This window comes from Pelophylax lessonae (genome assembly GCF_965119305.1).
Source record: "Pelophylax lessonae genome assembly, chromosome: 2".
NCBI lineage: Eukaryota > Metazoa > Chordata > Amphibia > Anura > Ranidae > Pelophylax > Pelophylax lessonae.
In genome coordinates this window covers 99,574,289-99,599,514 of record NC_138769.1, presented here as the reverse complement: position 1 = coordinate 99,599,514, position 25,226 = coordinate 99,574,289, and the positions used below count along the sequence as shown (strand labels likewise).

Below are 25,226 nucleotides of genomic sequence, written 5' to 3'. Positions count from 1 at the left end.
CCTCAACACCTTTATAATTTCAGTAAAAAAAAAATTATGTTTTCGTTTCATTGACAGACAACCAAAATTATCAACGTCACTATACAATAAGTCATTACCCATGTCTTCTGGAAGTCCTTGATCTCAAGATATTTTCTTTTACTGGGCGAAATGTTTGTTTAAAGACGGCTTTTTTACCATCACTTTTTATTACATCACAGTTCCCTCCCCTTTACACCAAAATCCCCCCTTCACATTACTGTCGTCGGTCTCCCCCATTACTATCCTCAGCCTCCCCCATTACTGTCCTCAGCCTCCCCAAATTACTGTCCGCAGCCTCCCCCCCATTACTGTTCTCAGCCTCCCCCATTACTGTCCTCAGCCTCCCCAAATGACTGTTCGCAGCCTCCCCCCCATTACTGTCCTCAGCCTCCCCCATTACTGTCCTCAGCCTCCCCAAATTACTGTCCGCAGCCTCCCCCCATTACTGTGCTCAGCCTCCCCCGCATTACTGTCCTCAGCCTCCCCAAATTACTGTCCGCAGCCTCCCCCCCATTACTGTCCTCAGCCTCCCCCCATTACTGTCCTCAGCCTCCCCCCCATTACTGTCCTCAGCCTCTCCCCATTACGGTCCTCAGCTTCCCTCATATTACTGTCCTCAGTCTCCCCAAATTACTGTCCTCAGCCTCCCCCTCCCAATTACGGCCCTCAGCCTCCCCCATTACTGTCCTCAGCTTCCCCTATATTACCATCCTCAGCTTCCCCCATATTACCGTCCTCAGCTCCCCCCATTACTTTCTTCAGCCCCCCCCTTACTAACCTCAGCCTCCCCATATTACTGTCCTCAGCCCCCCATATTACTGTCCTCTGCCCCCCATTACAGTCCTTAGCCTTCCCCCATTACTGTCCTTAGCCCTCCATATTACTGTCCTTAGCTCCCCTATTTATTGTCCTCAGCCCCCCAATTACTGTCCTCAGCACCCCATTTACTGTCCAAAGCATCCCTTCACATCCCTCCTCCTTCCTGTCCTACCTTACACAGATAGGGATTTTAGGGAGGAGGATGGAAGGCATAGCAGGTCTGGACAGAGGGCAGGAGCTGCAAACTGGTGATTGGTTGGTAGGACTGTGCCCTGCATCCCCCCATTACTGTCATCAGCATTCCTATATTACTGTCCTCAGCCTCCCCATATTACTGTCCTCAGCCACCTCCCCCCCCCCCAATTACTGTCCTCAGCTTCCCCCATATTACTGTCCTTAGCTTCCCTCAAACCACTGTCCTCAGCCTCCCCATATTACTGTCCTCAGCCCCCCAATACTGTCCTCAGGTTGCCTCATATTATCCTCAGCTTCCCCTGTATTACTGTCCTCAGCTCCCCCCCCCATTACTGTCCTCAGCCCCACCCCCATATTACTGTCCCAAGCACCCCTATTTATTGTTGTTCACCCCCCCCCCCCATTACAGTCCTCAGCCTTCCCCCATTACTGACCTTAGCCATCCATAATACTGTTCTTAGCTCCCCTATTTATTGTCCCCAGCCCCCTAATACTGTCCTCAGCTCCCTCACAAAAAAAATGACTGTCCTCAAGACCCCCTTCACATCGCTCCTCCTTCGCTCCTCTTTCCTGTCCTACCTTACACAGATAAGGAGGATGATGGGAGGCGCAGCAGGTCTGGACAACGGGCAGAGGCGGCAAACTGGTGATTGGTTGCTAGGACTGCCCTGCATCCTAGCAACCAATTACCTGCTTGTTAACTTGGACAGCTCCCGCCCTCTGTGCAGAGCCTCCTGTTGTTGGCTTTGTGAGAATGACAGTGGTGGTGGTGATGGCTGCAGGGCAGAACACCTCCAAAATGACGGGACCAGAGGAGACATTGACTTGGTCCAGTCCGCCATTTAGTGATGCCTGTTTTAAAGGAAGGATAATCCGGTGTAAGACAGTTGTCACTGAAACAAGCTTCCTGATTGAACAATTTCCTATTTATTCCCATTTTAGTAAAAGCTTCACATTTTTTATTTTTCTAACTTTCAGGGCTTGCAAAAATGCTTGGTATAGCAGTCCCATGTGCTTTGATGTGTGGGGTGCCTTTAAGAATAAATAGCACCTACGTGCGCCTGCAGAAGGCAGCGTGTTTTGACACGGTGTGGGAAAACGCTAGATTTTGCACACATTCCCACACAGCACCTGGTGTGAACAAGCCCTCAACAATCATGGGCACAAGGACAAAGAGAGAGTGAATTGCCCTGGTGAGGACACAGATGGTAATAAAAAACTGACAAAGATTCTAACCCTTCTCCAATCTATCCAAATCATAAAAAAATTGTCTTTGGATACACTTTAAGTAAATATTAACTACAGTTGTAAAAAAAACATTGATAACTAGTGCTAGTTGGGGCTAAGTCAAAAGAGAATGGGAGGAGGTCTGTCTGGGGCCATGCCAGCTCTCTATGAACATTGCTGCAAAAATAGAGGCATAGGCATAGAAATTGCACTGAGCAGATTAAAAAAAAAAGGGTAAAATTGAGAAACCTGTTTTTGGATCACAGCGTCTTTGAGCAGCTTTAAAGGTGGTTTAAAAAAGGAAGCTGCTAGCAGGTTTCTTTGCCCTCTGCTATGGCTTAATGCAAAGCTATTCTGAATGGGCAAAATACTTTCTGAAAGTAAATGAACTCTCTTACCCCTCATGGATCTCAAGCAAACAGGGCTTTTTGGTACCAACTCTATTATTTATTTATTTATATATATATATATATACAGTATCTCACAAAAGTGAGTACACCCCTTAAATTTTTGTGAATATTTTATTATATCTTATGTGCCAGAAAATGTTGGTGGCCACACACTTTATTACAATATTGACACTTTGGGCCCAATTAACTTAGGGGTGTACTCACTTTTGTTGCCAGCGGTTTAGACATTAATGGCTGTGTGTTGAGTTATTTTGAGGGGACAGCAAATTTACACTGTTATACAAGCTGTACACTCACTACTTTACATTGTAGCAAAGTGTAATTTCTTCAGTGTTGTCACATGAAAAGATATAATAAAAATATTTACAAAAATGTGAGGGGGGTACTCACTTTTGTGAGATATATATATATATATATATATATATATACATATTTCCAAAAGTATTGGGATGCCTGCCTTTACACACACATGTACGTGTTATGGAAAGTCTTCCCTATGGTGTTAAGGAAAGTCTTCCCTATGGGACACAAACAATAAAAGGAAAACCAAAGAGGAGTTTTAAAGGGCAAGGGCATCAAACATTACCACAGACACAGTCCTAAACATGGTGGACAGCCTTCCCAGAAGAGTTGAAGCTGTTATTGCTGCAAAGGGTGGGCCAACTCAATATTGAACCCTACGGACTAAGACTGGGATGTCATTAAAATTCATGTGCGTGTAAAGGCAGGCGTCCCAAAACTTTTGGTAATATAGTGTTTGTGTATATATACATATTGGGGGGAGTTAACAAAGAGTTGTGCAAATCAGTGCTTGTAAGACTCCTCTAAAGTTAGAAAATGGAAGAGATGCTGCTCCTAAGTAACAAAAGCGATGCAAACCCCTTTGTTAACCTCCTCCCACCTGGCCATTGCATATAAATGGCCGGGTGGGAGCTTCCTCCTTCTTAGTGGACATTCCTGAATGTCCTTCAGAAGGAGGGAGTTTGCACGGCCGGCGCACGCGCAGCTGCGCGATCTCGGTGTGCCTGTGTCCAATCACAGCCGTCATGTGATGTCAACACAGCCATTGTAACCGCGATCGGCTCTGCAACTCCTCACACAGTAAGGAGAAGGAGAGCGGATCTGTGCTGCCAGCTGGGGATCAGTGAGTATTGAGATGTTTTACTCCTTTTTACTCACTGATCACCCAGCTAGTGTCCTCAAAACAGTGTCCCCAACACAGTGAAACCACCTATTACTCATCTGTCCCAGTAAAATAATCTCTTACAGTGGACATCTGTCCATGATCATTTGGTGCACCTGTCTGTGATCATCTGACGCATCTGTCCGTGATCATCTGCCACATCTGTCCGTGATCATCTGCCACATCTATCCTAGATCATCTGTCTGTGATAATCTGCCACATTTGTCCGTGATCATCTGGCGCACATCATCTGCCACATCTGCCAGTGATCATCTGCCAAACCTGTCTGTAATCATCTGCCACATCTGTCCATGATTATCTGCTACATCTGTCCGTGATCAGCCACATCTGTCCATGATCTTCCACATCTGTCCCAGTCAACATCTGTCACATCCCAGTGATCTACATCTGTCACAGGGCCTTCAAACATGTAATCTGTATTCAGGAAATTAAATGTGTAATTTATGCCTTTAGAACGCCTGGCGGTGCTCCTTGGATGTTGGGCCTCTGTATGTGGCCAGGCTGTGGAAAAGTCTCACACAAGTGGAATCGCCATACTCAGGAGGAGTAGCAGAATGTATTTTGGGGTGTAATTTTTGCTATGTACATGCTATGCGTTAGAAATATCTTATACATTGACAACTTTGTGTAAAAACAAAATACGTTTTCATTATCTTTCAACATTTTTCAAAAACGTGGAAAAAAATGACATGTTCAAAAGACTCATGCCTCGTAGAATATATATTGGGGTGTTTTCTTTCAAAATAGGGTAATTTTGTGGGTAATTCCATTGTCCTGGTGCCCCATGTAATAGGTACTCAGGAAATGAAATGAGTAATTTATGCCTTTAGAATGCCTGAAGGTGCTACTTGGATGTTGGGCCTCTGTATGTGGCCAGGCTGTGGAAAAGTCTCACATGTGGTATTGCCATATCCAGGAGGAGTAGCAAAATATATTTTGGGGTGTAATTGCAAGTTTATGCCATATGTAAGAAATAACTTGTTAATATGACAATTTTGTGGAAAAAAAGAATAAAAATCTTCATTACCCAAACTATTGTGAGCAAAAAATCGCAACTTCAAAAAACTCACAATGCATTTTACTAAATACCTTGGACTGTCATATTTACAAAAAGGGGTAATTTGGGGGGTATTTGTACTGTCCCGTAGAGATGGCCTTGCGGTTCGCCCGACGGTCGGTTCGTGGCAAATTTTGCTTGTTCGCTACCCGCCAAATTTTCGGACACATGGCGTCGTTCGCGGCGGCCATATTTGTTTACATTGGGGAGAACTTTGACCCGTGACACAGCCGTCAGGTGGAACGGGACAGCCAATTGAAACATTCCAGCACATGGATAGTCCCCCTACCCTATAAATAGACCCGATCTGGCGGCCATTTCACATTCCGCTTTCTGCCAGTGTAGGGAGAGGTCTGCTGTGCTCATTAGGGAGAGTTTGCTAGACACATATAGCGCTGTGAAGATCCACAAATCTCAGGGCTGGTATTTCGGTATAGGCCTTCTACAGTCTCTTTTCAGGTTAGGGACAGGTATCCAGTGGTTGCTTTAGGGGCAGTTAGAGATCGGCTGCAGTCACAAATCGCTCTGTCAATGTCCACAAAAGTCCTTCTGAGGGCTGGTATTTCGGTATAGGTCTAGTATCTTTAGAGCTTAGGGGCAGGTATCCTGTGGTTGCTGTAGGGGCAGTTAGAGATCGGCTGCAGTCACACACAAATCGCTTTGTCAATGTCCACCAAAGTCATTTAAAATGCTCCAATGTCGTTTTAGGATCTATTACAGTCTCTTTACTATAGGGGCAGGTATCCTGTGGTTGCTGTAGGGGCAGTTAGAGATCGGCTGCAGTCACACACAAATCGCTTTGTCAATGTCCACCAAAGTCATTTAAAATGCTCCAATGTCGTTTGAGGGTCTATTACAGTCTCTTTACTATAGGGGCAGGTATCCTGTGGTTGCTGTAGAAGCAGTTAGAGATCGGCTGCAGTCACACAGAAATCGCTTTTTCAATGTCCACCAAAGCCATTTAAAATGCTCCAATGTCGTTTTAGGGTCTATTACAGTCTCTTTACTATAGGGCCAGGTATCCTGTGGTTGCTGTAGGGGCAGTTAGAGATCGGCTGCAGTCACACACAAATCGCTTTGTCAATGTCCACAAAAGTCACTTAAAATGCTCCAATGTCGTTTTAGGGTCTATTACAGTCTCTTTACTATAGGGACAGGTATCCTGTGGTTGCTGTAGGGGCAGTTAGAGATCGGCTGCAGTCACACAGAAATTGCTCTGTTAATGTACACAAAAGTCATGTAAAGGGATGCAAATTTTTTGGTATTGCTGTGCAGTGCACTAAAAAGGGGGGGGGGGGAGGGGGCTAATCCACAGTATAATATACTTTGTAGAAAGCATATTATAGTGGATTAGTACTATCATTGTGCACTGTGCAGCATTGTGACAGGTGTGGTGGTGAGACTGAGCGTTTCTGCAGCAACACTACACACAGTGACAAAATCACTTATAATGTATTATAACTGGTGTGATAGACCAATTGCCCCCCCCCCCAATGCCACATAAACTTTTTAAAGTGTATTTGCGTCATGCAACAATATTGCCTAGTTTGCTGAGTGAACTCTGGTACACAGCGCCAAACTCACTGGCCAATTTTTTGAACTGGTGTGCTACACCAATGCCACATATTGAAGTGGGGTGTTATTTAACAGTATAATTTTCTAATAGTGCATTTTAGTCCTGCAAAAATTTGACCTCTCGCTGTTTAAACAGTGCTACACACAGTGACAACAGTTACTGGCCAATTATTTGTAGAACTGGTGTAATAAACCTGTGCCTTCCCCTCCAATGCCACACATTGAAGTGGGTGTTATCTGAGTAAACTTTTTCAAGTGTATTTGTGTCATGCAACAATATTGCCTAGTTTGCTGAGTAAAGTCTGGTACACAGCACCAAACTCACTGGGCAATTTTTTGAACTGGTGTGCTACACCAATGCCACATATTGAAGTAGGGTGTTATTTAACAGTATAATTTTCTAAGAGTGTATTTTAGTCCTGCAAAAATGTGGCCTCTCGCTGTGTAAACAGTGCTACACACAGTGACAACAGTTACTGGCCAATTATTTGTAGAACTGGTGTAATAAACCCGTGGGCCCCCCCAATGCCACATATTGAAGTGGGGTGTTATTTAACAGTATCATTTTCTAAGAGTGTATTTTAGTCCTGCAAAAATTTGGCTTCTCGCTGTGCAAACAGTGCTACACACAGTGACAACAGTTACTGGCCAATTAAACCTGTGGGCCCCCCCAATGCCACATATTGAAGTGGGGTGTTATTTAACAGTATAATTTTCTAAGAGTGTATTTTAGTCCTGCAAAAAATTGGCCTCTTGCTGTGTAAACAGTGCTACACACAGTGACAACTGTTACTGGCCAATTATTTGTAGAACTGGTGTAATAAACCTGTGCCCCCCCCCCCCCCAATGCCACATATTGAAGTGGGGTGTTATCTGAGTAAACTTTTTCAAGTGTATTTGTGTCATTCAACAATATTGCCTATTTTGCTGAGTGAAGTCTGGTACGCACAGCGCCTAACTCACTGGCCAATTTTTTGAACTGGTGTGCTACACCAATGCTACCCACCAATGCCACATATTGAAGTGGGGTGTTCTCTGAGTAAGCTTTTTCAAGTGTATTTGTGTCATGCAACAATATTGCCTAGTTTGCTGAGTGAAGTCTGGTACACACAACGCCTAATTCACTGGCCAATTTTTTGAACTGGTGTGCTACACCAATGCTCCCCCCCAATGCCACATATTGAAGTGGGGTGTTATTTAACAGTATAAATTTCTAAGAGTGTATTTTAGTCCTGAAAAAATTTGGCCTCTCACTGTGTAAACAGTGCTACACACAGTGACAACAGTTTCTGGCCAATTATTTGTAGAACTGGTGTAATAAACCTGTGCCCCCCCCAATGCCACATATTGAATTGAGGTGTTATTTAACAGTATCATTTTCTAAGATTGTATTTTAGTCCTGCAAACATTTGGCCTCTTTTGCTGTGTTAACTCTGCTACACACAGTGACAACAGTTACTGGCCAATTATTTGTAGAACTGGCGGACTGACGGACCGGCAGATAGGGAGGAGAGGCAGGCAGAACTTGCATTGCAGAAGAGGTAGAAAGCAGACGGCAAATGTATCAGGAGCGAGCCATCAACCATGTACAGTCACATCTGGCACTCCCAGGACTCTGACACATGGCTCCACAGTGTGGGCTTTTATTAATGTGTCTGTTGCTGACATCAGTGTTGCCATCTGCAGCCTTTGCAGTCAACTGAAATCCCATCACCAAGCCCAGTGGGAGCAAAGTTGTCAGAACCCACAAAGCCACACTCCATGCTCTCACCGTCCAGCCTCTTCTCCTTCTCCTCCTCCTTCTCCTTCTCCTGTCTCCTCACAGTTGTCCAACACTCCACCTTCCATGATGCTGTCGTCACGTTTTTCTGGAAAAAGGCAGGCTTCTGTGGCTCAAATGTTGGAGCGTAAAAAAAGGTGTCAGTTCAACCCATGTGAGCTCATGTTTGCGGCCTAAACAGCCCGTTACCAACTTGTGTATACTGTGAACGCCTACTGTACCTCTAGCAATCATATACTACATTCTTTGCTGTCAGTTCAACCCATATGAGCTCATTTTTGCGGCCTATACAGCCCGCCACCAACTTGTATATACTGTGAACGCCTAATGTACCTCTAGCAATCATATACTATGTTCTTTGCTGTCAGTTCAACCCATGTGAGCTCATTTTTGCGGCCTATACAGCCCGCCACCAACTTGTGTATACTGTGAATGCCTACTGTACCTCTAGCAATCATATACTACGTTCTTTGCTGTCAGTTCAACCCATGTGAGCTCATGTTTGCGGCCTAAACAGACCGTCACCAACTTGTGTATATTGTGAACGCCTACTGTACATCTAGCCATCATATACTACGTTCTTTGCTGTCAGTTCAACCCATGTGAGCTCATGTTTGCGGCCTAAACAGTCCGCCACCAACTTGTGTATACTGTGAACGCCTACTGTACCTCTAGCCATCATATACTAAGTTCTTTGCTGTCAGTTCAACCCATGTGATCTCATTTTTGCGGCCTATAGAGGCCGCCACCTACTTGTTCATACTGTGAACGCCTACTGTACCTCTAGCCATCAAATACTACGTTCTTTGCTGTCAGTTCAACCCATGTGAGCTCATGTTTGCGGCCTAAACAGCCCGCCACCAACTTGTGTATACTGTGAACGCCTACTGTACCTCTAGCAATCATATACTACGTTCTTTGCTGTCAGTTCAAACCATGTGAGCTAATTTTTGGAGCCTATCTGAGTATACTTTTACAAGTGTATTTGTGTCCTGCAAAAATTTTGCCTCCTCTGCTGAGTTAAGTCTGGTACACACAGTGCCAAACTCACTGGCCAATTTTTTTGAAAAACTGGTGTGATAAACCAGTGGCCCCCCAATACCACATATTGACGTGGGGTGTAATCTGAGTATACTTTCATAAGTGTATTTGTGTCCTGCAAAAATATTGCCTCTTCTGATGAGTTAAGTCTGGTACAGACACTGCCAAACTCACTGACCAATTTTTTGAACAACTGGTGTGATAAACCAGTGGCCCCCCAATACCACATATTGAAGTGGGGTGTTATCTGAGTACACTTTCATAAGTGTATTTGTGTCCTGCAACAATATTGGATCTTTTGCAGCATTAACTCTTATACACACAGTGCCAAACTCCCTGGCCAATTTTATGAACAACTGGTGTGATAGACCAGTGGCCCCCAAATACCACATATTGAATTGGGTTGTTATCTGAGTATACTTTTACAAGTGTATTTGTGTCCTGCAACAATATTGCCTCTTTTGCTGTGTTAACTCTGATACAAACAGTGCCAAACTCACTGGCCAATTTTTTGAACAACTGGTGTGATAGACCAGTGGCCCCCCAATAGCACATATTGAAGCGGGGTGTTATTTAACAGTATACTTTTCTAAGATTGTATTTTAGTCCTCCAAAGATTTGGCCTCTTTTGCTGTGTTAACTGTGCTACACACATTGACAACAGATACTGGCCAATTATTTGTAGAACTGGTGTGATAAACCTGTGGACCCCCAATACCACAGATTGAAGCGGGATGTTATCTACACAGACACATGGTCTAGCAAACACGGGCAGGGAAGGTATATCACTTTTACTGCCCACTGGGTGAACCTTCTGACGGCCGTTAAGCATGCAACCCGTGGCACCCGTGTAGATTTAGTTGTACCGCCACGGATTGCAAGCAGGCCTGCCTCTTCTTCTCCTCCTCCTCCTCCATCCCCCCTCCCCTCCTCGGCTGACTCCTCCTCTTCCGCTGCTACCGTCTCTTCTCCTGCACCGCCCAAGATCCCCAGAACCTATTCCACATGCCCAGAGATGTATAGTAACAAAGTAGAACTACTTAAGTACTGTACTTAAGTACTGAAATGCGGTATCTGTACTTTCCTAGAGTAGAATTTTTTTCTCCTACTTCTACTTTTACTTCACTACATTTTTTCGATGATTTCGATACTTCTACTCCGATATATTTTTTTTCTGCTGCATCGTTACTCGTTACTTTTAAAAAAATTACCACTGCCAGAACAGTAGATGGCAGGTTGCATAAAGCTCAAAAAAATGTGTATAATGTCATTTGTAAATCAGCGCATACAAAAATAAAGGCTGTGTATAATAAAAGCTGCTATACCAAATCTTTCCAATGAAAAGAAAATATGAAACAAACAAATAAATGGTGCTACAGCGCTTGAAGTGCGTCAAGAAACTACTAACAAACACAACTTGGCTGTGCGAATAAATTGCCCGTGCAATCGATATAATATCATTGTTGCCCCCAGTGCCCTGCCCACACTCCACACAGTATCAAAAATAAAGTGACATGAATGTGCTAAAGCCTAAATGCAGTGAAAATAATTATTCCCACAATGTAACAGTAAATTCAATTCATATAAAATATGACAATAAATCACAATAAAATAAGTTATGAAATAAGTTAGGTCAGGTGCGTGCAACAAGTTGAAGTGTGTAAACCTATCTATAACGAAAAGTCCATAAATGAATTCCAGTGTGCAAATCTAAAGTGTCACTTCACTTGTCAGATGCTTCCACCTCCTTCAGTGCTCGAGTGACCGACCAACACACTTAATGGTGGTGGCACTGGTGGATAGCGTCTGGGTGGCACTGTGGCACTGACTGCACTGGTTCAAAAAGCCATATATATTTAATTATTTCAATTCTCAATCTCATAGGTCCTCTCCTCATAAGATATTAATAACTTAAGATTAGGTGATGAACTTCTTGGCGGCCCTGGCAGGATGACGGGGACACCCGCCACTTCTGGAGCCGAGCCGCTGTGATTCCCCAACATGTGACAAAGTGACAGCCAGGAGATCTAGTGGCTAGTAGTGCTCAACAATACCGCTTTTATATATAAAAATGAAATAAAATATACTGACTCACAATTTAGTAGTAGTAGTAGGTAGCGTGTAGCAGTAGGCAGCACAACTCAATTCAATCAATCCCACAGCCTCGCTCGCGCCGCGGCCCGCGGAATCACTGTCATGATCATCAAGTTAAGACCGCACTGGAGGAGCCATGCTGCCGTCTTCCCGCTCGAGGTCTCTGCCTCTAAACGTGTTGTGTGTCACTCAGACTCCACCCCTTAGGGCCCTTACTGAGAGGAGTTGTGACGCGGGCGGCGGGACGCGGGAGCAGGACTCGGAGCATTTTCTTCGTCATCTCATCTTCTTCTCTATGAGGTGAGTGAGGTGGACCGTGAAGAGGGCCTAATCCTTGCTATGGCAAATGTGCCATTTGAGAATCAAATAATCAATATAAAATATTAATATATTATATACACACGGGTCATGGGTGGCTTTTTTGAACCAAGAAGAGTGAGACTGACGGCTATGATGATTATCCGACCATCCATGGTCCATGGACCATAAGTGTTGTGTTGTGGTGGTGCCTGTGCTTCCTGCGGCCTGCCTCTGCCTGTGCGGTTGTGCCTGCACTGGCAGTGGCACTTGACTTGAGCAAAGCAAATGAGCACCACTAGTGTGAAGGACAGGTGGTGGAAGCATGTTCTGACAAGTTCTTATAATGAAAATAATATAGACAGCTTTTTGAACCAGTGCAGTGCCAGTGCTACTAAGGTGAGAGGCAGAGAGAGAGGCTATCCAGTCCACCACTTTACTTGAGCAGATCACAGAAGAAAGGTGGAAGCATCTGACAGCAAGTGACAAGCACTTCTTAGATTGCACACTGGAATTCAGTTATGGACTTTTCCTTATAAAGTTTAGTTTACACACTTAAACTTGCACCTAAATTATTCACAATCACAACTTATTTTATTGTGGTATTGTCATATATATTTTATATGAATTAAATTTACATTGTGGGAATAATCTGCACTGCATTTAGCACAGATATGTCACTTTATTTTTGATACTGTGGGCGATGATTTTGAATACAAGAAGAATATATATATATATATATATATATATATATATATATATATAATCGCAGGCACTTTATTAGCATTTTTAGCACAGCCACTTTGTTAGTAGTTTTTGATGCATTTTTCACTTTAAGCGTTGTAGGTTTGATGAAGCTGGCCTGGCACATCATCAATTGAGCAAATCAAATCAAACCGCGATTAAGAAGACTGTGCATGCTCCTGTTCTGCCTTTTAATCAGCTGAAAAGATGGACGAACCAAAAACACCACCTTCCACCCCTGTCCCTTCAACTTCAAGTGATCTGCCTGGCTGTGAGAGTGAGGAAGCTCAGGAAGGAGACCACCCCTGGCTTTAAAAGGTGGATGCTTTAAAAGGGGAAGGGAGGGACATACTTTATCTGTTTTTTGTTTACAAAAAGTTACAGCCTAAGGAATTGTGATTGTCCTTTAGGTTAATCATTTGAATAAATCATTTGAAATAATAAAAAACAATATGATGTTCAAACTTTTGACTTCTTTCTTTAATAACTACATAACACAGTACTTGTACTTCTACTTTCAGTACTTGAGTAGAATTTTTTTTTTTCAAAACTACTGGTACTTTTTACGTTTAGTACTTAAGTAGCACATTTTTTGAAAAAAACTACTTGCAATACTTAAGTAAAAAAAATTGAATACTTTAGTACTTCTACTTAAGTAACTTTTTCTGCGAGCACTTCCACTTCTACTCAAGTCACTTTTTGATCGAGCACTTGTACTTTTACTCAAGTAGAAATATAGAGTACTTTATACAAGTCTGCACATGCCAGGTGAGACGTTGCCATGCTGTGCTATGTCTGTTGTGCCTGGAAGCCAAGAGCCACTGTAAGAGACGCTCAGTTGGATCCAAACGGATGTTTGTGTGCATCCCCAGGCACACAGGAAGGAATGTGCGAATGCGCATGCGCGAATGCGTGAACGCGCGAACGTGCGTACGCAACGTGCGCACGCAATTGGCGCCAAGCGGCCTATTTATACTGAGCGGTGACAGGAGCACATTGCTGAAGTGGTCTTTCAGCTTGTTCCTGTTTACCTGTGCCCTGACCTGCTTCTGGATTTCCTGTTATACCGACCCGGCTTGCCCTTGACTCTCCTTTGGATTCCTGCCTGCCTACCTGTGACCTCAGCTTGTGTTTGACTCTGCCTTTGCCTTATGCCTTTGTACCTTGCTGCCAGACTGTGTACCGACTTTGGCTTGTATCCTGACTCCGCTCCTGTCTCCCGTTCCTGTACCCGTGCTGTCCGGCTGTTGACAACTCCTTGGCTTGTGTTCCGACTTCGCTCCTGCCTTCTCATCCAACATCACCGAGTTCCAGTTCCAGGTGTTCATCCGGTGATCCACAGCGATTAGTCTTCTGCCAAGACATCACCTGCTATACCGGCCCTCGTGCCACTCTGTGTCCTACACCGCCTGTCATCTCTATCAGGGGTGTGGGACAGGAGGTGCAAGAGAAGCCCTCTCTACAGCTTGGTCTCCACCAGGTACGTGATAGTACCACTCAGCCAGATGTCGGAGACTGAGAGAAGGAGCATCTCACCCTATCCTGATCTTTACTGATCACAAAAATCTGGAGTACCTCGAACAGCTAAGAGACTGAAACCACGTCAAGTCAGGTGGGCACTGGTCTTTTCTCGTATTACCTTCCATATCACCTACAGGCCAGGCTCCAAGAATGGCAAACCTGATGCGCTACCCCGCATGTACCCAGAGGACGAAGAGTGTTGCCAAGTAGACACAATCCTGCCGGCCCAAAGTTTTCTACTTTTGCAAACGGATCTGTTAACGCAGCTGAAGCAGGCGTCCATAAGGGATGTTCTACCATCAGGTATGTGCCTTCAGGAACAAGAGGGACTGTTTTTTTATAACCAAAAAGTATTTGTACCTCCAAGTCTACGTGCCAAGGTCCTCAAGCTGTGCCATGATCATCCCTTGGCAGGGCACTTTGGAATATCTAAAACGGTTGACCTGGTACAAAGGTCCTTTTGGTGGCCTGGTCTGAGGTCCGACTGCCGTAATTATGTTAGCACCTGTGGAATCTGCACAAGAACAAGAATGACAAGGCCAAAGCCTGGGGTCTACTAAGGCCCTTGCCCATTCCCAAAAGGCCTTGGGAAATGATAAACATGGATTTTATCGTTGAGCTCCCTCCTTCTGAAGGATTCACGACCATCTTTGTGGTGGTTGACAGATTAACAAAGATGGCCCACTTTATCCCTGTGTCGGGAACTCCCTCAGCAATGGAAACTGAACAAACTTTCATCAAGGAAGTGGTTCGGCTCCACGGGGTACCTAGCAACATCACCTCAGACCGGGGGGGGTGCAATTTACTTCCAGATTCTGGAGAGACCTCTGCAGAACATTAAAGATCGACACGTACTTTTCCTCAGCCTATCATCCGCAAACGAACGGTCAAACGGAGCGTACAAACCAGACCCTGGAGCAGTATCTCCGGTGTTTTTCATCATTCTCACAAGACGACTGGGCATCACTTTTACCCCTAGCAGAGTTTGCATATAATGACGCAGTGCATTCAGCCACGGGTCAAGCCCCGTTTTTTGCAAACTATGGGTACTTCCCAGCCTTTATACCTGATGTGATGCCTGATTCCTTGGTTCCTGGAGTCCAGGAAAGAGCCACATTTTTGCAAACCAACAACAAACTATTGCAAGACGCCATTGTCAAAGCAAAGCAAGACAACAAAAATGTTTTTGATAGGAAGAGAAGGGGAGATCTAAACCTCACACCGGGAGACAAGGTTTGTTTATCCACCCTCAATCTGAAACTGTCATGTCCGTCTAAAAAACTGGGGCCTAGATATATCGGTCCATTCTCTATTTAGAGACAAATCAACCCTGCTGCCTATGAACTTTCTCTCCCGGAAACATACAAAATTCACCCTGTCTTCCATGTATCCTTACTGAAGCCTACCAGACCCAATCCATTTCCGGACCGTGAGTCGGATCCACCTCCACCTGAAATTATTGATGGCAACGAAGAATACGAGGTTGAAGCAATACTGGACTGTAGTAAGACATGAGGTACTGTCCAGTACCTGATTAAATGGAAGGGCTATGGCCCGGAAGAAAATTCATGGGAACCAGAAGCCAACCTTCATGCTACGGAACTAATACAAACTTTTTTTCAGTTCCATCCTGAGAAGATGTTGCAGATGGGCATCCGGAGGCCGCCCATTGGGGGGCGGGGGGGGGGGGGCAATGTAAGGGACACTCAGCTGGATCCAAACGGACGTTTGTGCGCATGCCCAGGCACACAGGAAGGAATGTGCGAATGTGCATGTGCCAACGTGCGCACGCAATTGGCGCCAAACGGCCTATTTATACTGAGCGGTGACAGGAGCACAATGCTGAGTGGTCTTTCAGCTTGTTCCTGTTTACCTGTGCCCTGACCTGCTTCTGGATTTCCTGTTATACCGACCCGGCTTGCCCTTGACTCTCCTTTGGATTCCTGCCTGCCTACCTGTGACCTCAGCTTGTGTTTGACTCTGCCTTTGCCTTATGCCTTTGTATTTTGCTGCCAGACTGTCTACCGACTTCGGCTTGTATCCTGACTCTGCTCCTGTCTCCCGTTCCTGTACCCGTGCTGTCCGGCTGTTGACAACTCCTTGGCTTGTGTTCCGACTTCGCTCCTGCCTTCTCATCCAGCATCACAGAGTTCCAGGTGTTCATCCGGTGATCCACAGCCATCAGTCTTCTGCCATGACATCACCTGCTATACCGGCCCTCGTGCCACTCTGTGTCCTACACCGCCTGTCATCTCTATCAGGGGTGTGGGACAGGAGGTGCAAGAGAAGCCCTCTCTACAGCTTGGTCTCCACCAGGTACGTGATAGCCACACTGGTCCTTCACTCCTTTCAGCTTTGCGTTCACAGGCAGATCAGTGGCTGACATTGCTGAATTTATCAGTTGGTAAAGTGGTGTGCGACAACGGTGCCAATCTGCTGAGCGCGCTGAAACAGGGCAAAATAACACACGTGCCACGCATGGCACACGTCCTGAACTTGGTGGTGCAGCAATTCGTTGCCAAATACCCTGGGGTCCAGGACGTCTTGCGCAGGCCAGGAAAATCGCTGACCATTTCCAAAGATCTTACACAGCCATGGCTTGCCTTGTTGAGATTCAGCGGCGACACAACCTGCCCCTCAGGCGTCTTATTTGTGACTGCCCGACGCGATGGAACTCAACGTTGCATATGCTCGATATGCTGCTCCAGCAGAAATGTGCAGTTAATGACTACCTGTTCGAACTCGGCGGCAGGACAGGTTCTGGGGAGCTTGGGTTTTTTTCTTCTCGCCAGTGGCTGCTCACGCGGGACGCATGCAGACTTCTGCGGCCATTAGATGAGATCACCAAACTGGTCAGTCACGGCCAGGGTGCCATAAGTGACATCATACCTTACGCCTTCTTTCTGGAGCGTGCATTTCGTTGTGTCATTGATCAAGCCTTCGAGGAGCAGGAAGATGAGGAAGTTGCAATGTTGGATGAATTCCCAGGGGGTGCTACTCCATCTGAGACAAATCAACAGCAGGAGTCTGAAGAGGAGTCAGAGGAGGAGGATGGTGCTGGGGGGGATGAGGAGGAGCAAGAAGAGCATGCTTTAAACCTTTCTGGGATCCCTGCTGTTATCCGTGGATGGTAGGAGGAGAACAAGGACGACATTATCCTGGATGATGAGCTGGAAGCAAGCCACTATACCGCTTTCAGTTTAGTGGGAATGGGGGCCTACATGCTACAGTGTTTTAAGGGGGACCCCGTATAAAACGCATAAAGGCCAAGGACCAGTACTGGGTGGCAACGTACTTAGACCCCTGGTACAAACACAAAATGGCGGAAAGGTTACCAAAATCACAGAGGGCGGTCAGAATGCAGCACTTCCAGGCCTTGCTGCGGGAAATTCTGCATTCTGCTTTTCCGTGCGCTGGCAGAGGAATTTCCAGTCACAGAGAGACAGTTGCGGGTAGCAATCCAACAGCGCCTGCAAGAAGAGGGCGGTTGGAAGATGTCTTGGTCACTTCAGATATGAGATCCTTCTTTCAGCCGAACCATCGACAGCTGTACTCCCGATCCAGCATGAGGGAACGCCTAGACCGACAGGTGTCCGACTACATCGGGTTAACGGCCGATGTGGACGCACTGAGGAGTGATGAATCCCTGGACTACTGGGTGGGCAGGCTTGACCTCTGGCCAGAGCTTGCACAATTTGCTCATGACAGTGTAGACTACCTCACATTTATAAAAATGAATTAGGCATGGATCTCTGAAGAATTCAACACATGTGACCAGTAGACCAGGTTTCATCTAAATTCCTCCACCCACAACAATTCCTGGTCCTTGGCTTCGCTACATACAGCGGCATAAAAGGCATTTCATGTCCATTGAATGGCAAATCTTTGGGGCCTTTCAGTGCCGACAATTATTTTTTCTGTGAATGCCTAATATACCTCCAGCCACCAAATACTAAGTTTTTTGCTGTCAGTTCAAACCATGTGAGCTAATTTTTGGAGCCTATACAGGCCGACACTCACGGTTCTGTGTACTGTGAATGCCTACCATACCTCTAGCCATCAAAAACAAAGTTTTTTGCTGTCAGTTCAAACCATGTGAGCTAATTTTTGGAGCCTATACAGGCCGACACTCACGGTTCTGTGTACTGTGAACGCCTACCGCACCTCTAGCCATCAAAAACTACATTTTTTGCTGTCAATTCGAACCATGTGAGCTAATTTTTGCAGCCTATACAGGCCGACACTTACTTCTGTATACTGTGTGAATGCCTAATGTACCTTCAGCCACAGAATACTACGTACTTAGCTGTCAGGTAAACCCATGTGGGCTAATGTTTGGGGCCTGGAATGGGCGACACTTACTTCTGTATCATGTGAATGCCTAATGTACCTTCAGCCACAGAATACTACATTCTTAGCTGTCAGGTAAACCCATGTGGGCTATTTTTTGGTGCCTTTTATGGCCGACACTTACTTCTGTATCCTGTGAATGCCTAATGTACCTTCAGCCACAGAATACAACGTTCTTAGCTGTCAGGTAAACGCATGTGGGCTAATTTTGGGGGCCTGGAATGGCCGACACTTACTTCTTTATCCTGTGAATGCCAAATTTTTCAGACTGGAAATGAAAAACAATGGGTGTGTAAAGGTTCCACCAAATTGTGGAATGGATGCGGACCCATTTTACAGATGTGTGAATGGACCCAATATGTATTAGACAATGTATTTACCTGCTGCTGTCAGTTCTTGCTGATTTATGAAAAAAAAAAATATTTTTTTTCTGTAAAAAAAAAAAAAAAAAATTTAGGGCAACTTTTTCAATTGCAATACTCCTGTTATGACATTGTCCATGTGCTGGGACTATTTGTGCACAGCTAGTACGTCTTTTGTGGCTGCAAATATGACCTAAAGGTTTTTAAAGTTCGCCACCCATTAAAGTCAATGGGGCCCGCCGCGAACTCGCGGTTCGCGGATTTTTAGGAAAATTTGCGGCTGGCGTTCGCGAACCGCCCCGGCCGTTGTTCGTCCATCACTACTGTCCTGACATTTTAGGGCCTCAAGAAATGAGATAGTTAGTGAGTACATCAGGATTGATCAATTTTCAATGATACGTAGCCTAGCTTGTAGACTCTATAACTTTCACACAAACCTATTATCATACACTTATCGGGATTTTTTTCACCAAAAACTCATAGCAGAATACATTCTGGCCTAAAGTTATGAAGACATTTGATCTGATTGGATTTCTTTTGAAACAGAATGTAGAAAATATTGTTTTTTTTTTCAACATTTTTGCTCTTTTTTTCACTTATATCGCAAAAAAATAAAAAACCCCGTGGTGAATAAATACCACCGAAAGAAAGCTTGTAATTGCCGTTCAAAGTGCGAGATCTCTGAAAGCTGAAAATTGGTTTGGGTAGGAAGGGGGTAAAAGTGCCCAGTATTGAGGTGGGTAATTAGAAGTTCTCTGTGAGAGATACAGCGCACAGCACAGAGAAAACGAGAGCTGGAGCTGCAAGCTCGCATCTCTCTGCCTGTCCCCATTGGGCCCCAGACATCAGATCCTTCCTAGTACCCCGCTGTCATAAATGAATAAAGTCACAGATACCTTTCCCCTGAGATCCTTCTGTAATGACACATTTCCTTGGAGATGGAATGGATTGACCAATGTTCTCTGAATCCATGGACACCACCACACAATAAGTGGTACTGGGATATAGTAATGGGACAGATATAGTGAAACTTTCCAGAGGAATGGCCTCTTCATAAATTGAAACCTGTGTGGTTAAGAATAATGGAGTAATCCTAACATGAATTCAAAATATCAGCTTGCTCATTTAAAGTACATTTTAAATTCTATGGTGTGGACAGAGAGCAGAAGGGATTATGGTGTTGAAAAGTGGGTTTCTAGTGACACACAACCCTGAGATGGCATCAGGAACACCCTGCACAGCTTATCCCCCCCCCCCCCACACACACACCTTATAATTACAATCTTGTTTTTACTTTAGTGACAGACATCTGAATTGGTCAACATCACCATGTAACGGATCTTAGTACCCCAGGTGGGCACATCCGCCGGACCTGTGTCTCCTGTCCTCCAAACGCACCCACAGCCTGCGGAGAAGCCATACCCAGCCCTTAACCACTCAATCACGAGACAATCCACACAGGTGTTGAGGGTTAACCATGCAGAGCTTAAACTGTTTATTAAATTCCAATACATACAGTTTTACACACAGTTATGGGACACTCCCCTTAGCCTTGCCAAAGCGGGGGGAGGGGGACAAGGACCAGCCAATGGGAACGGAACATTTGTACATTGAAACAGGCAGTTTCTTAATACACACCCCCTGCGGAGAGATGTCTCCAGTCCAGACCATTGTCTGTGTCATGAATCCTCACAATTAGACACAGAAACAGGAGGGGAGGGGGGATGTGGGGAGAAGGGCTGTGGCATTACATTACATTAACTCAATGCCATGAGTCATGCCATCTTCAGCTGTTCAGAAGATGAATAAAGGGAACATAAAATGAAATAAAAGGCAATGTCCCTAGGTCTCCAGTATCTTCTGGCCCATAGTCTGTCGGTAGGAGGCTTGCGCACAGTCCCCTCCAAAACACACAGTGACAGTGGGTTCTGTCACATTTCTCCCCTTTTAAAAACAGACTAACGAGGTTCCTGACCCTCAACTGGTCTGGACCTGCATTAGTCACAAACTTCCACCCCAGGCAACCAGGAAAAGTAAAAGTACGACTCTGGCGCTGGGGAGCAAAACCGCACATAAGGTCTCCCATGAATAAAAACAGCCGCTGCAGAGTGGGAACAGCTGTCTGCACTCCTCTGATCCGGGGCTGGGTGGCAGATATTGGGGGGAGCTGAATAATCCTCTGCCCTGATGCCAGCGCTTCCGCTGGTAGGGAATGTAGGCTGGTAGAGCTATGCATTTGGGGAGAAAAAGGTACTTGCTTTTCTCCTGGTGTAGTTACCAGCCGCTGAGAAGGTATCTTGCAGGGACTGTCTCCCGGATTCTTCATCTCTTGTTCTGATGCTGGGCAGAGACCATCAGCGCTCTCTCCTGTAGCCAGCGCTTCTGCCGGGGGGACATATGCAAAAGTTGGGTACAACTGCTGGAGAGGGGGAAGGGTTTTCTCCCCTGCCGGTTCTGTGACCAGCCACTGGGGTGACTTCTGACAGGGTCTCCTAAACCCTCCAAAAACATACTGAGGACGGGGCAGGGGCCAGTGGAACTCTGCCCCGTAGCCAACGCTTCTGCTGGGGGGATAAACACTGGGGTAGTGTCCAAGTGCTGGGGAAACGGTTCACTGAGGTCATCCCTCGGACTCCCTGGATCTAACTCTGAGGGTGGGCAGAGGCCAGCGGCACTCTGCCCCGTAGCCAGCACTTCTGCTGGGGGGATGAACATTGGGGTAGTGTCCAATTGCTGGGGAGGGAGAATTGCTTCCTCTACTCCTGGTGAGGATATCTGCTGTTGGGAAAACTCTCCGGATCCAACTCTTTTTCTGATGCTGGGCAGATGCCAGGGGCACTCTGCCCTGTAGCCAGCGCTTCTGCTAGGGCACCAGATGAGATACTCTGGACTTGCTGCTGATCACCATTTCCCAGCCTTCCAGCGCCTGTCTCAACTCCCCCTTCTGAGACCTTCATGCTATTAGCTTGTCTCGCTGCCAGGGGGACCTCCGGTGCGTTCCGGCATTCTAGCGCTTGCAGTGCCCTCTGTATCGCTGCTTCTTCCATTGCAGTTAGTACGGGAAAACGCAGGGTCACCCCTGGCCCCATTTGCTTCTCATCTTTGTGACTGTCTGCTATTTCTCTTGGACAGTCCCAGGCAACGGGAGCCATGCAAGGCTGCTGATCACGGTGAAACAGCAACACGGTGTAGGCAATCTCGAGCTCCCATACCTGCTCAACCAGGAACTCCAATTCCTCCAGGTCGCACACCTCTTCGGGGAGGTCCAGCACCTCATCTCGGAAATCCAGAATGTGTTCCAGCCGCCACTCCTCATCGCTCCCAAAGTCTGGGTCTCTGTACATTTTTTGATGGAGCAGCCCCACGCCGCCATAGCCAACGCCTTCTGTCGGGCTGTCATCTGCTGTACCTGGCCACAGTTGAGCCGCGAACCACCGGAGGGCTCTGTAGCTGGCGTCCAGTCTCATTTCCTCCTGGACCAATCTTCCGAGCTCCGTCTTCCCCTCATCTCGCGGTCGTTCCCTCAGGAACACCTCTCGCGCACGGTATTGCGTCCGGTACATCTCTGTGGAGGAGGGAAGGATCTTCCCCTGATGGTTCCGCTCATGGCTTAGCACCTCATGCCAGAGTTGCCGGCGGATCACATCCTCCCAGCCGAGCATGGTGGGCTCTGTCGCTGGTCCCCGATGGTGCTTCCGCATGCCTTGCAGCCTCCCCCGAACTCCGCTCTCATGCTGGCTGGTTTCCCGTATCACTCCTCGGCAGCTGCCCAGATCTTGAATCCTGGTGGTGGTTTGGATGTCCTGGACTGCAGGAGACATCCCACCGCTGCCAACCAATATAACGGATCTTAGTACCCCAGGTGGGCACATCCGCCGGACCTGTGTCTCCTGTCCTCCAAACGCACCCACAGCCTGCGGAGAAGCCATACCCAGCCCTTAACCCCTCAATCACGAGACAATCCACACAGGTGTTGAGGGTTAACCATGCAGAGCTTAAACTGTTTATTAAATTCCAAGACATACAGTTTTACACACAGTTATGGGACACTACACTTAGCCTTGCCAAAGGGGGGGCAGGGGACAAGGACCAGACAATGGGAACGGAACATTTGTACATTGAAACAGGCAGTTTCTTAATACACACCCCCTGTGGAGAGATGTCTCCAGTCCAGACCATTGTCTGAATCCACACAATTAGACACAGAAACAGGAGGAGTGGGGGATGGGGGGGGAGAAGGGCTGTAGCATTACATTACATTAACTCAATGCCATGAGTCATGCCATCTTCAGCTGTTCAGAAGATGAATAAAGGACACATAAAATGAAATAAAAGGCAATGTCCCTAGGTCTCCAGTATCTTCTGGCCCATAGTCTGTCGGTAGGAGGCCTGCGCACAGTCCCCTCCAAAACACACAGTGACAGTGGGTTCTGTCACACACCATACAATAAATCATCACCCCTGACATCACCCGTGTCATCTGGAAGTGATGCAATTCCTTTTTGGGGGAGGGCAGGGGGCTGGTAAAAAAGCAATAAGGCCATTTGACATGTAAGGTGCCCTTTAAAACTGCTAGTTGGTTTTCATTTTACTGTCTGTGTCCCATAGGGAAGACTTTCCTTAACTTCATGTCTTGATACACTACAGGAAGTGAGATGAGATTACTCTAAAGCAGGGGTCCTCGATCTGTGGCCTACAGGCCAAATCTGCAAGGTTTTATCTGGCTTTCTAAGAGGGGAATCTGATGGGAACTCTGGTGTAAGGGAGACTCTGATGTAAGGTGGATTAACTTTCAGTACCAAAAGCGGTAACCCCCGAGCCACACTCAGGATTACCCCGCAATGTTACTCACCTTCCCTGCAATCCCCCACTATCCTGCCCGCCATCCTCCCCGTCCTCCTCACACTCTCTCCCTACTCTGTGCACGGCCAATTGCTGGCACCTGCCTTCCAGTTCCCTTCCCTGCGAGCGTTTCGACTCAGGGGGGTGGAACCGGCGGCAAATTCAAAAGTGTAAATACACTAAATAACATGATACAAAGCTGTGATCCTAACGGATTACACTGTATCATGCCATTTCACCACAGGATTGCACCTGGTGACTTTTCCAGTGCCCTGCCAGTGCTTTTCCAGAACTTTGTGCCTGGAAAATTTTGAACGACCATGGCATCCAAAAAGCGTTCTTTTTTCTCAAAAGTGCTTTTAGACAAACTGGAAAACAGCGACAGCGAAACTGAGCTACTTGAAGAACTGAGCGATAGCGATTTGTGGGAAAATTCGTCATCAGGTACGGAAAGTGACGACAGCGACGATTCTGATGTCTCTTTCTGGCACATAGCTTGTGGAATTTGGGAAGTATATCAAATGATTCTTCAGAATTTCCAACGGAGCGATGTACCAGAAAGAGACATCAGAATCGCCACTGTTGTCACTTTCCGTACCTGATGACGAATTTTCCCGCGAATCGCTATCGCTCAGTTCTTCAAGTAACTCAGTTTCGCTGTTGCTGTTTTCCAGTTTGTCTAAAAGCGCTTTTGCGCAAAAAAAAAAAAACTATTTTTGGATGCCATGGTCGTTCTCAATTTTCCAGGCACAAAGAACTGGAAAAGCACAGGCAGGGCACTGGAAAAGTCACCAGGTGAAATCCTGTGGTCAAATGGCATGATACAGTGAAATCCCTTAGGATCACAACTTTGTATCATGTCATTTAGTGTATTTACATTTTTTAAATTGCCGCCGGTTCCACCGTCGCAACGCTCACAGGGAAGGGAACCGGAAGACAGCTGCTGGTATCGGCCGAGCACAGAGCGGGAGGACAGCGGGAGGACCGCGGGGGAGGACAGTGGCGGAGGACGGCAGGGATTGCAGGGGAAGGTGAGTTTTAAAATATAAAACAGCAGATATCCATGCAAAAGAATGTACCACTTTTAGCACAGAAATCTGGACATAATCAGACCGCCAGGGAGGTTAATGTGGAAAGCCTTTCTTAGGAGTCACTCAAACAAGCTTCCCCATTGGAAGACATCCTGTTTATTCCTGTTTTAGTATAACTTTACATTTTTTCTAACACTTAAAGCGGAGTTCCGGCCTCAAATACCTTTTTTAACTAAAAATACCCCTATAATACTAATCCATCGCCCTTTACAGAACCGCTATTCTCATACTTACAAGGTGTACAGGATTCAGTCAAAATCTTACTTTTAAAAACGCTGTCTGGGCGCGGCCATCTTGGATGTGGGCATCTGAAGCCACAGTGTAATCTGCTGTGTCCTTCTTCCTGATTGCAGGGAGTGTTCTGGGAGTTCTTCCTGATTCCAGCCTCCTGGGAGTGACGACAAACAGCTCCCAGGATGCAATGCAAAGTCGGAAGTGATGTCGGTGGCCGCGGCCACAGAGGGGGGAGAAGGAGGAAGTACAATCAAAAATGCCCTGAAAATAAGGTATGGGACCCCCGAAAAAAATTGAAAATGCCCAATTGTTGATCAGCATAGCGAGCACTCCAGGAATCACTAAAGTTACAAAATAGGCCG

General features: G+C 46.2%; 1 protein-coding gene across 1 annotated transcript in view; it reads right to left on the bottom strand.

The window, feature by feature from the left end:
• The window catches only part of LOC309547718 (interferon alpha/beta receptor 2-like), an 83,757-nt gene that overhangs the window by 17,038 nt on the left and 41,493 nt on the right, over positions 1-25,226 (bottom strand). The window lies entirely within an intron of this gene.